The sequence below is a fragment of the Adiantum capillus-veneris genome, chromosome 21, assembly GCF_014529385.1.
Source record: "Adiantum capillus-veneris isolate H3 chromosome 21, ASM1452938v2, whole genome shotgun sequence".
In the NCBI taxonomy this organism is placed as follows: domain Eukaryota; kingdom Viridiplantae; phylum Streptophyta; class Polypodiopsida; order Polypodiales; family Pteridaceae; genus Adiantum; species Adiantum capillus-veneris.
Window position 1 is genome coordinate 94,129,600 of NC_140951.1, and position 13,269 is coordinate 94,142,868.

The 13,269-nt window shown below is 38.6% G+C and overlaps 1 pseudogene; it reads right to left on the minus strand.

Annotated features, from left to right (window-relative positions):
* Positions 1 to 8,138: 8,138 nt before the first annotated feature.
* Positions 8,139 to 12,690, minus strand: LOC147431376 (uncharacterized; annotated as a pseudogene).
* Between the last annotated feature and the right edge of the window lie 579 nt (positions 12,691 to 13,269).

The window sequence follows — 13,269 nt, forward strand, 5'->3', positions numbered from 1 at the left end:
TTTCACCTTCAAATCTAGAATTTAGAGGCAAACCTCAAAATTCGTACGTTCGACTACACTTAACCTAGGTGTTTTTGAGCATTTGGATAAACAATGCTTATTCCCAAATACTTTGAAAAACCTCCATATGGAAAATTTTAGAGGCAAATGTACTATACTTGAAGATTTTTACATGATTTTTCTAAAATGTGCCTCTAAAACTTTGGAAATTTGCATCTAAAACTGAAGGTTTTTACTAAATTTGGAGGTTTTCTTCAAGGGCCAATCCTACAAAAAAATGTTTTGTATGAGAAATTTTAGAAGAAAATTTACTATATTTGAAGGTTTACAAATTTGATTTTCTTAGTTTCAATGTATGATGATGATTGTATGCTTCTTCTCTGATTTGTAATTCATCCCTGGTAATTGGTCCCAAAGTCAACAAAGTTGCAACTCCAAGCTTGTGGATCCCTGTAGAGTGTGTCTTGTCGGTGTCAATCTTTGAGCTTTCACCAAGGAGCATCACTCATAGTTTCACTTACTAGAAAGATACATCCAACTCACCCGCTTCGCTTGCTAGCACAACTAGCTATTTGTATGCTTATTAAATGGCCCAAATGATGTCAACATTGGCTTGCACCTTGAGGGTATGTAGCATTATCCAATGCCAACATTTAAGAAGTTGACATGACTAAAAATTCATTATGAGGTTTCTATCAAGGGATCTTGGAGAAGCCCAAAAAACACATTATGGTTGGAAATTTTTTGCTCAATATGTACACTAAGTGTGATCATGTACTAAAAAAAGTACAAAAATCTCTCGATGGTATCAATGTTTGTAGTTTAGAATGCTGCATATGTCTGGAAGGAGAAGGGTGAGGGTAAGAAGTCTTTGAGTATTTTTCACATGAGGCAAGTTGAGGGCTCCTATCCAAATACAATTGTGTATCCTTATATCTCAAAGGCATGTTGCATCATGAAAGTATTTGACATTAGCAAATTACAATGGCTACTGAGGTGCTCTTTAAAAAAACTTGCATCTTTGAAATTGTTTTGGCCAACATGTACACCATATTTAAATGTAGCCTCTTGGGATGCACTTATGTGGCCCTTGGCATCCCCATTCTTAGTGGTTCTTACTCTTTGGCCTAACTTTCCAAGAAGGAAAATTTACTATATTTACATTAAACTTAGGTTTTCTTTGAGCACTCGGGTACACAATGCTTTTTTCAAACATTTGGAAAACCTACCTATGTGAAATTTTAGCGGCAAATTTATTGTATTTGATGGTTTTTACACTAAATTTGTTTGATCTTTGTAGGTGTTCTTGTTAGGAATTGGATCGAGCTAGCTAGGGTGGATGAAAGAGAAACATGGTACAAGTGTGTGAGTGTGTGTAAGCAAGCTTATCACTCAAGTGAATTAGGTTCCAAGATAGATTATCTTGGACTCATAAACACAATCTTGAGTATTGACTTAGCTTAGCACAAGCTCACCATAGACAAGCATGTAGTGCAAAATGAGTTGTTGTTTATTGATTCAAGAAATGAGCTTTAAGTAGCTCTACAGCCTTGCTCCACAGTATGTGGGATAAATCCACTCTCCTCTCCTTGACTCACACCTTAGGACAAAGCTCACACTTTACAATCCTCCCCTTGAGGTTTGGACTAAGACAAGATACTGAAGATGCACGATCCACACAGGCTAACAAAATCCACACAGGATGGTGATATCCACACAGGAAAGTAAAGTCCACAAAGGATGGTGATATCCACACAGGATGGTAAAATCCACACAAGAAAGATCCACAAAGAATGGTGATGTCCACACACGATGATAAGTTGGTATCCACAAAGGAAAAAGTCCTCCCCTACAAGTAGAGAGTTTGCATCTTCAAAATGGGTCTTCCCAAACGCTACCTTCGTCTTCGTCCTTTTTGTCTTCTACTATGTGAGATGATCCTCTGTTAGGTCTCTTGCCTTCGTTGCTTCTACTGTTGCTTTCAACTGCTTCATGGTCTGACTTCGTATCCTCCCCTTGAACGAGTACTTCTGTCCCCTTTTTTGTGGTACAATTTGGCTTTATTGCATGCGTCATAATGACATGCAACAATATGCGAAAATATCCTATGTAAAGTTTTATGCAAAAATTAATGCTCTCTTCCATCTTGGTCATACTCCTAGAGCCCAAGCATGTAGAATTTCCCATAAAATTTGTCACAAAGTTTTCACACATGGAGAGATTCTAGTAATTTGGAGACTCTCCAATGCCAATGTCTATCCCATTACAAAAGCACACAATGTCATCCATGTAGACAAATATAATTACATCCATTGCAAGAATTTTGTTGTGCTTGGCTGCAAGATTCCAATTTTAATGTCTTCTTAATAAAATGTGAAGTACCTCTTCACTCGAGGTGAAGTCACCCTTCACAACTTTGTTTTACCTTGGCGTATGTGGCCTGGAGATGCCTTTTGAAGCTCGATAATATCCGGCTTTGAATGTCTTTTGGAAGGCTTTGAAAGCCTTGTTGCAGCTTTGGTGGGAGTGCTTGTGAATACCCTTTTGAGGGGCTCGGAGGTTGTCCTCGAGGTTTTGAATGGTATGCTTGCAGGAATAGGCTCTTAAAAAAAGGTTCTTGGAGGCTTTGAAGGCACTTGCCTTGAGGGCAGGATCAGCGCGGGAAGGGGGGGTTTAAAAATCCTTGAAGTTTAACTTGAGTCCGGGAGTCAGCGCCGTGGGAGCAGGGGCTTAAAAGCCCTCGGAAATGCCTTGGAGTTTTGAGGCCGGATGTCAGGAAGTGGGACCCGGTGCTTAGGATGGGGAGCACCCCTTTGTGAGAACCTTGAGGCTTTGAGGCAGCGCGGTGGGAAGAGGGGCCCAATAGGAAGCCAGGCACGGTCCGGCAGGCGCGGGCAAGCGGGCAACAGTCGTGGGCAGGCTCGGGCAGTCGGGCAGGATCGCAGGCAGGGCGCCGGTCGGCAAAGAATTCAAATGCGCGTCCATTCGCCAGTGGTGTCAAGAGCCGCCGGACGGGGTGCGCGTGGTCAATTGCGGCCGGCCGGGGTTCGGACCCGAAAACTTTATGCAAATCAATAAAGTTTGTTGGTTTAAGATCCGCTAGTGGGGGCCCATGCCCTCTTATAGTGTGGCCCCTAATGGTCAACGTTCCCACCACGAGAGGCCTTTTTTGGGCTTGTTTTTCCACAAGGGTGTGGTGATCATTAATGCATCAACTTTACACACACACACACACACTCTCTCTCTCTCTAAACAAAGCTAATGAGAGTTTTTCTGCAGAAAATCCAGAGATTGAGGGTGTGTATGAGACCAAAATCAAGCAAGCTTTAGGATAGGCAAATCAAATGCGATTTTGGCATGGGTGGACTTGATGGAAAGCTTGCGAGGAGAGCTTCGAGATGAGGTGAACAATGCAAAAGGAAAACGAGTTTAATGAATTTAATTGAAGAGGCAAATGATGCAAAAATTGACACAAAAAATGTAATCTAAAATACAATCCAAATGATGCTAATCCTCCCTCTAATCAAGTCTACCTAGCCATGGAGGGTAGTGGCCTCTTGGGTGTGCCAAGGACATGCCCACACATAGCTAGATTAGTGCTTATTAGTGAGATATGCAACTTAACTATGAAACTGTTAATGAGCTGTGACAACAATTATGCAATGCTAATCGATCTAATGGAGATGCTAATGATTAACACACACTAATGAATAATGACAATCCTAGCTAGCACACCATAGCTCTGATACCAAATGTTAGGAATTGGATCGAGCTAGCTAGGGTGGATGAAAGAGAAACATGGTGCAAGTGTGTGAGTGTGTGTAAGCAAGCTTATCACTCAAGTGAATTAGGTTCCAAGATAGATTATCTTGGACTCATAAACACAATCTTGAGTATTGACTTAGCTTAGCACAAGCTCACCATAGACAAGCATGTAGTGCAAAATGAGTTGTTGTTTATTGATTCAAGAATGAGCTTTAAGTAGCTCTACAGCCTTGCTCCACAGTATGTGGGATAAATCCGCTCTCCTCTCCTTGACTCACACCTTAGGAAAAAGCTCACACTTTACCGTTCTTACCTTCAAATCTAGAATTTAGAGGTAAATCTCAACATTTGTAGGTCGTATTACAATAAACGTAGGTTTTTTTCAAGCACTCAGATACACAATATTTTCTCCCAAAAATTGGGAAACCTATGTATGGGAAATTCTAGAGGCAAATTTACTATATTTGAAGGTTTCATTTAGGAAGTGGGATCACACTAAACCTAGGTTTATTTTTAGCACTCAGATACACAATATTTTTCCCAAAAAACTTGGAAAACCTACATATGATTACAATAAGCGTACACTCAACTGCATTTCTAAGTGGGATTGGACTAAGCCTATCCCTTTTTCCAGCACTAGGATACATAATATCAATGTTACAAGAGATGAAAGGTTTGAGATTTTTAGGGGGGGAGGAAGGTGTCATAGTGCCTTATGCCTTATGCATTATTTGTTGAAGGTGCCATTGATCCAACATCTAATGATGATGGTGAAGAGGAAGATTCTCCCTTAACTAGACCTTGCATGATGTCTAACACATTAATGATTTCTTGAACGTTGGTTTGCTTGAATGTGGGATGGGCATGGAGACGATCCTTTGAAGGCTAGCGGCCCAACAACATGCTTTGATGTCTGAAACCATTCTTCGTATCTTCCTACATCAAGTTAGGAGCCAATCCCATGGATTCAAGAATTTCGAGTCTGATGTATAAGTCGTCCAATAAGAAAACATGAGCTATGCTTCTTTTCACCTCTTCTAAAGTCCTTGAATTATCCATCTTTAGCATGCTAGCTCAATGTGAGTGCAACCAAGTGGAGATGGTACTCTTCACAAGATGGCTCATTCAGTGGCGATGGCACTACACATCTTCTGCACGTCCATGGCCAACTGTATTTCTCGGATGTGGTACACATACACATGTTTGTCTCACAGATGTGCAACAGAACCTTGGAGGATCTATTTAAGGGTTCAATTCTCCTTCATCATGGAGCTGGGAGGCCCTCTGTAGTACACACATGCATGATCCTCTTCCATGTTGACCAAAGATGTGCAACAGCTCCTTGAAGAATCTATTTAAGTTTAAATTGTTAGACAATCAGACTCTCTCTCTCTCTCTCTCTCTCTCTCTCTCTCTCTCTCTCTCTCTCTCTCTCTCTCTCTCTCTCTCTCTCTCTCACACTCACACACACACACACACACACACACATGCTGCTTAACAAGAAGCAACTTTTATTGTACGATGAACACCATAAATGTTGGAGACTTCATGACTTGGGAGCAAGGCTTGAGGAAAAAGTGTAACGTCACCTACAAATTTTGAAATGCTACCTCTAAATTTTAGGTTAAAAGGTAAGAAAAGCTATAAAATATGAAGGAATTTAGAACTTAATTTTTTTGTTTTGGGGGGGGGGAGAGAGAGAGAGAGAGAGAGAGAGAGAGAGAGAGAGAGAGAGAGAGAGAGAGAGAGAGAGAGAGAGAGAGAGAGAGCAAATTGTACAACTACAAGCAACATAGAGAACTATTCAATTAAATACAGAGAAGGAGGAGGAGGAGAATATAAATATTAAGGTCTTAGGAACAAGATCAAGAGATCTCAAGTATCTTTTAGCAAGAATTAAACCCAAGTCCTGATACAAGAGCGAGAGAGACAAAAAGAGAGAGGTAGAGGAGGATTAGGTATTCTCACCAAGATCTAGCCAACAATATTGACTATTGGACTCAAACTTTGTGTGTGTGTGTGTGTGTTGGGGGGGGGGGGTTGTGTGTGTGTGTGTGTGTGTGTGTGTGTGTGTGTGTGTGTGTGTGTGTGTGTGTGTGTGGGAGAGAGAGAGAGAGAGAGAGAGAGAGGTTTTGATGTTCTAGGAAAATCCATGATATCCCAAATTATTATCATACAAGTCTTGAACTCATTATCATCCAAAGGGACTTCAAACATCGATCCTACAAGTTTCGAATTCATTATCATCCCAAGGGACATCAACAATCTATCTACAACTCTTGAATTCAAGATCATGAGCTTCCACACAAGGAAAAACTAAAATAACCACACTTTTGTTGGGGAGAGAGAGAGAGAATATTCAATCGTGCTTAAAGGTCATGACCTCATTTAAAAGTACACTCTTCAATTATTATCATATTTATTTTATAACACACACTATTACAATAAGCATACTTAAAAGATACAATTTCAATTTTGGAGCCACCCTTTAGTTTATTAGCAAGGGTTTAGCATACTAAGCAACCTATTTTTTTTTCTTTTGTTGATTTAGATTTCAAGCTACCACTGGTGCTTAAATACACCAATAAACTCTATTTACCTTATAGTAATAACTTGCTTATGATTTTGAGCTTTTTCCAATGGTGCTTAAATACACCAACAAACTTTATTTACCTTATAGTAAGAACTTGCAAATCTTGGAATATTGCAGATAAGTTTATTGTGTCCATTATACTTTATCTTGGGTGGCAAAGATGCAAGCAAGCAAGAGAGAGCTAAAGAGATATTGGGGCAAATAACATTGTCATAACCAGCATGATTACATTGGATCCAAAGGAGCATTTCAACATGTAAATCTTTGTGACTAAACTAAAATCTATTAGCCCTCATGCTTAAACACCATGCCGGCTTAACCAATTGCTACCATTGGGTTTGGTATCATTTTTGCCAAGCGCTATAGACCAAGGATGGATGTTCTCTTTATGGTAGATTAGGTGATGATGTGCACTACCACACTTCTTGATTCTAAGATTAAAAATGTAGATTTTTAAAAGGATATTAAATATAGGAGCTTTTCATTTAGAGCTTTCTCTACAAAGTTAGAGATTTTTGTGGGTTAAAAAATCAGATGTAACCTTTTGCACATACTAAGGTATATAGCTTTTGAACTAGGTCGATAAAGTGCATAGTAAAACATTTGTGCTCTACATGTTTGTGACACAATTAAGGGCCATAGTAATACAACATAGATTTGATTTTATAAAAAAAACCATATCAATGTCAATATATTGATACTGCAATGTCATATATGTAGTATTTATAAGAAAGATCATCACAAAGTCTATGTTTATGATCCACAAGAATTTTAGTACAAAGTAAAATATTTGAATTTTTGGTATGAGGTAAGTTGAAGTCTACTCTAGCACAACGAGTCTTTATCTTGTTCGCATTATAAGTCAATTAGAGAGAGAGAGAGAGAGAGAGAGAGAGAGAGAGAGAGAGAGAGAGCAAAGTGAAATATTTAAATTTCTTGCATGAGATAAGATGAATTCTACCCTGGCAACAAGTCTCTATCTTGTTTTCTCTACAAGCAATTAGAGAGAATATGAGAGAGAGAGAGAGAGAGAGAGAGAGAGAACAAAGTGAAATCATTGAATTTTTGGTATGAGGAAAATTGAAGTCTACTCTAGTAATGAGTCTTTATCTTGTTCATGCTATAAGCAATTAGAGAGAATAAGAGAGACCCTCCCCCCCCCCCCCCCCCAACACACACACACACATGATGATTATTGCGTAGGCATTTGCTTGCATTACCCTAACCCCAATAAGAACAACAAGAACAAGATAATGACATGAGAAACACAACATTTTCCCCATAATTGAACAACATATAGATTGAGCCTCAATTTTCAAGTCAAGGCACCATGAGTGTGGGTGAAAAAACCCTTGTGGGGGCAAGGGAAAAACCCACAATCTCCATATGTTGCTCGTTGTTGCATTAAAAAAATACTATCTCAAACAATACATAGAGTCAAGTCACAAAAATAATTGTCCACCAATGGAAGTAGCTAATCTACTAGTTTTCCTCCTCATGAGGAGGACCACAAACTTTCTTCTCTAAACACTCAGAGAAGACAAAGAAATCACCCTCTAACATTAGACAGTGACGTATCTCCTTTGTGCAAGCAAGCCCCAAACCACCACACCCGGCAAAGATGTCCATAACATGGTCATCCTCATATGTGAATGTTTCTAGCAGCCAACTGTGTTAAACATAATAATCAAAGTTTAACGACAAGAGATTGCATAGAACTATCAAGATGTGTGTCCTGATTCACAAGAGTTCATGGCTAGAAAGTTACCTGTAAAAAGTCTCAGTACGCTCTGCTCCCCCTCGAATCAAATCTCCAGCTGAACTTGTATAATCATTACATGAATGAGGAGGAGACTCTGTGAGGTAGCTTCTTGAGGCCGGAAAGAACTCAGGAGAAACATCCTCCCCAGCCTTTCTATCATAATGAGGTGTAATGCTTTGAGCATTCTTACGATAAAATAGACCAAGAGTGAGATCCATCACCTATGAAAGGAGAGAACAAATCACTTAATAAGAAGAACTCTAAATTCATACGCAATCTTTAGATAGAGAAGGCAACCTCACCTGCTCACCAGTCTCTGGGTGTAAATATCCCCCATCACACATCAAAGTCCACGAGCGATGGAGCTGCAAACTAAATCTATTAGCTTGCATGACAAGATCTCCCAAATGTTGTGCAAGAGACAAAGTCACCAAGAAACCCTCGTCTACCAAGTGAACATCAGCAATTTCCATGACACCAGTTGCCAAGGCAGTGGAAAAGTGGTTCCACTCAGGAACAACTTTTATATTACCTACACAAGCAAGTTAAAATGAAAAATTACATCATAACATATATGCATTCTATAACGAGCACGAAGCCTCCCAAATTATGACATAAAAAAAGTTCACCTATAGTGTGATTGTGAATACCATCAACTAACATGGACGTAGGGAAGTCTGCAAAGATCAATCTTGCCACATATTGGGAGATTTCCCCCTTCAATGCATACTCGCGCCCATCATAGATTGGTGTTTTCTTGAACCACATTTCAATACTAACACAAAACAAATGATTATGGTAAGAGTACATTATGGTAATATAACTTTTTAGAGAAATATGTAAGTCTTACCTATGCCATGCTAGGTCATCAATTGCTTCCACATCCAATAACAAAGCATCCACACATGTAATAAACTCCTCGCCTAAACATGAAAATGCAATTTTCAATTGCTTAGAATCTCAAAGAATGCTTAGAAAACCATAGGACATGTCAATGGTTAATGCAAGCAATAATTAATTAGAGCAATAAAAAGCAAATAAACAAGCAAAGAACGTCTACCTATGGTACGTTTTGTTGGCATCCGCTCATATAGAGAACGACCCATAATAGTCTCAGAGAAGCAAGACTTTGATGCTAAGGTGGATTTTTTTGGTAGAAGAGAAGTTGGAAATCTCTCCTCCTCAACATCAACATCTACAGGCACACATTGGGGGTGGGGGGGGGGGGGGGGGGGGTTTCTATACTTTTTTTACCTTTTCTTGCACGTGAGGGTGGCTTGGTGGATGGCTCAATGTATGTAGCTTGGGGTGAGATTACACCATCATTAGAGATGGGACTCTCTTCCAAAAAACCTTTCCATACAAAAGTTCACCAAAAAAAAAGATCAACAAAATTCTATTTTAACTAAAATATAGTACTTCATACAAGAGATTGTAGTTCACTTACGAGCATGAATCTCTTGCTCGCTCTTTGGGATAACACCTAGGGGAGACTCCAACCACCATGGACAGTGAGAGCACTCCCAAGGTGTAATACTCTTTTCCAAGAGTGTTGACGAGAACATAGTATTCTCGTCCTCTTTATCTAGCCATTCTTATACATCCTCCGGCATAGACTCTATCATCCTTAGCCGCATACAATTCAATAGCCATCTAAATGAAAATTCAATATAAAAATGAGACAATAAAATACATCATAATGAAACAAAATTAGTATTCAAGAAATCAAATACTTGTACACAAGACGTTTGCCTGCATGCATCACTTCGGGTAAAGAGGCATAATCTGAAGCACTCTTCATGTTTGCCATAACATGAGTATAAGCCAATGAAACATGTGTCTTCCTAGATGCTTTAAAGAAGGCCTCAAATGTTTTTGGCAACAAAGGACCATCCACCTCAAACTTAGCAATAATAATTGTAGCTTCACTAAACATTCCCTGCCAATAGGTCTCTTGCCTCATGTAAGCTCTAAGTTTCTTATAGTCTGCAAAATGACCTCCTTTGGAGTCCTTAACTTTGGTCAAAATCATCATGTGAAGAAGTTCTTTGCGTCTATTGAATTACAATCGTTGATCCAAAAATTAATGTTACTAATTACATTGCACATAAAAATAATAAATCAAAGTTTAAGATGAAATAAAACATACCTCTCTATTGTGATCTTTGCAGCGCACAAGCTGTATAATTTATCACGAGTGATCCCAACCATTGTTTTGTCATGCCAATCCTTGTCAAATAGCATAGTAAAAAACTCTTCACCATGTGTAGGATTTGCAATAGAAAGGTACTTATATCCGCTATCCCTCATTTTTTCTTCTTCCTTCTTTAGAGCTTCATTCATCTTCTTTTTTAAATCCTCCCCAAGAAGACCTAAAGTTCTAAGCCTTCTCTTTTCATCAGCCAAAAAGGACTCCCATCTCCCCTTCAAAGCAAAACAATTATTTGGCAATGTTTTCATGAGCCATTAGCAACACAACACAAACAAATCCATGACTGCACATAAGCTTCCCATGCAGGAATTCAAGATATATTTCAAGCCATCACTCCCTCCATATCTTGCCACCTCCGCAAAAGCTTCCCACATGGGAATTCAAGGCATATTTCAAGCCAAAATTCATCCATAACTTGCCACCTATGCAAAGGCTTCCCACATGAGAATTCAAGGCATATTTCAAGCCAAAATTCACCCATAACTTGCCACCTCTGCAAAAGATTCCCACATGGGAATTCAAGGCATATTTCAAGCCAAAATGCCATCCATAACTTGCCACCTCCGCAAAGGCTTCCCACATGGGAATTCAAAGCATATTTCAAGCCAAAATTCCATCCATAACTTGCCACCTCTGCAAAGGCTTCCCTTGTGGGAATTTAGGGCATTCTACAAATTGTAACCCAATCCATAATTTGAATAGACTTCCCACATGAAAATTAAAGGCTTATTTGAAAACATGGAGTCATGCATAACTTGTAACCTTCAACTAAGGCACCTTCAAAGTAAAGTAGTTGAAGACATACTCATTCTCAAAGTACTTGCAATTTAAATTTTTTAAAGAAATGTATTTATTATCCCAAACAAGTTGAGCATCATGACATACCTTCCAAACAAGTTGAGCAATCAAAATGCATGGCGTTGAGTACCATGGCACAATCCCTTGGTTATGTCTTGCCTCCAATTTAAGCTCAACCTCCATCCAAGATCTCTGCTCAAGAGTGAGATATTCCATTATGCTTGACTTTTTTGCTATACCAAACTTCTGAAACATAAATACTTCATGTGCCAAGTTGGGTGGAGCTGTAGCCCGCGAGATTCTAAAAGCAAGAGTTGACGGATAATCAAATGAAAAAGCACATTACAACCAGAGAATTAAACAAAAATAATCCATATAATCTTACTCGTTTGTTGTATCAAGACTCAAAATCAACTCTGCTTCTTTCTTTTTATCTATCTCAATAAATTCACAAGGAACTTGCACATGATATTTTTCATCCTCGGAGTGCTCTACAAAAGAAACATCATCCAAAATAAATTTTCAAGTGCAACAATGTATATTCAAACTCAAACACAAGAGAAAAGAAGCACTTGCCTTCTTCAATTCATCGCATCCAAGTTTTTAACATGTGGTTACCATCCCACACAAAAAACAGTTTGCCTCAAAGATCTACCCAATCACCCACAAGATTCTTTTCAAATTCTGCATTGAGTCTTTGCCATATTGGATCCCACTTCTCAATCGTGTCTTCTGTCAAATTTTTTGTTTCTCCATGTCATCCTTTAAGTGAAACAATAAAAGAACCCATTGAAGAGACATAGCCAACCCTATCAAACGTGGATGTCAACCAAGGTGCATCCAAAATTGCACATTGAACAGCATCTGTAGCTATTAATCTACATAAGGGAACAAAAGGGGGTTCTGACTTTCTTTTGATATGAAATTGACTTATGACTTCATTGATCAACCCTAGAGACACATTCTCCCCAAAAACCTTGTCATGCTTTGAAAAGCCGTCTTCTTCATCCTCGTTATTGTTCTTTGTGTGAGTAGTTTGTGGAGTGGGAGCAAAAGATGGAACAATAGTATTTGGAGTGATAGCAGTGCTATTAGAAGCTCCATCTATAGACCTGTCCAAGGACCACGCTTCATCATCAACATACACACATTGATTTCTTCTTTTCACAGACTTCTTTGGCGGACTCATTGATAGAATCCTTGAGGAACCATCCTCAAGTGTAACTTACCTTCCTTGAACAGTCCCAGACCGTAGAGTCATACCCCCTGAACATTTCGCTTCTCGTTTTCTCATGGAGAGTTTAGGAGCCGTGGTAAATATCTTAAATCTCTATAAAGAAAATAAATAACATAATCAAGACTTTGTTTACAATTTCTAACTCTCTCTTAAAATACTATAAGTGCAAAAAAACCATAACAAATGAATAAATACCAAAGGACAAAGAAGAAGAAGAAAAGCTTGACCTTCTGCTAAAAAATGAACATAAGATAAATACCTGATAAAAATGAACCTTCAAGATGGTTTCAAGGCCATAGAGAAAACACCTTAGATTTTGGCATAAAAACTGCACGTCAAAACCTATCAAAACCAATAACCAAATAGCAACATGTCAAAACCAATAACTAGCACCAAAATTTTCTCAGTGGAACAATTCTCCATTAAGATTTTGAAGTGGACTTGAGGTACCGTATACTCATATACATACCTTGAGGACCCAAAAATCCACCCTTCACTAAGGACTCCTTATGTAGTCCAAAAAAGAGAGAAAGCAAAAGAGAACAATTCTTTTTTGGCATGAATAAGGCCATATGGGGGTGGTGGAGAATTTTGAGCCATTGATAGAGAGGTTACCAATGGTAGACATGTGTCCTATTGGGTTGAAAATCAAATTTTTAAAAGATTATATTTTTCTTTTAAATTATAAATAAGTCTTTTCATCATTGCAATCTGGTCCTTCATTTAAAGCTCTCTTGACTTCTTCTATTCTTTTTGTCTTTGTTTATTTGGACTCCTTAAAAAAGAAGTCCATTCATGAAAGTTTGATCCCATGATGTGAAATATTGCAGTATTTTCGTTTGTGAAAAGATCTTTTCATTTAAGTACCTCTTAAAAGATATTCAAATTTTCATGAAATTGTT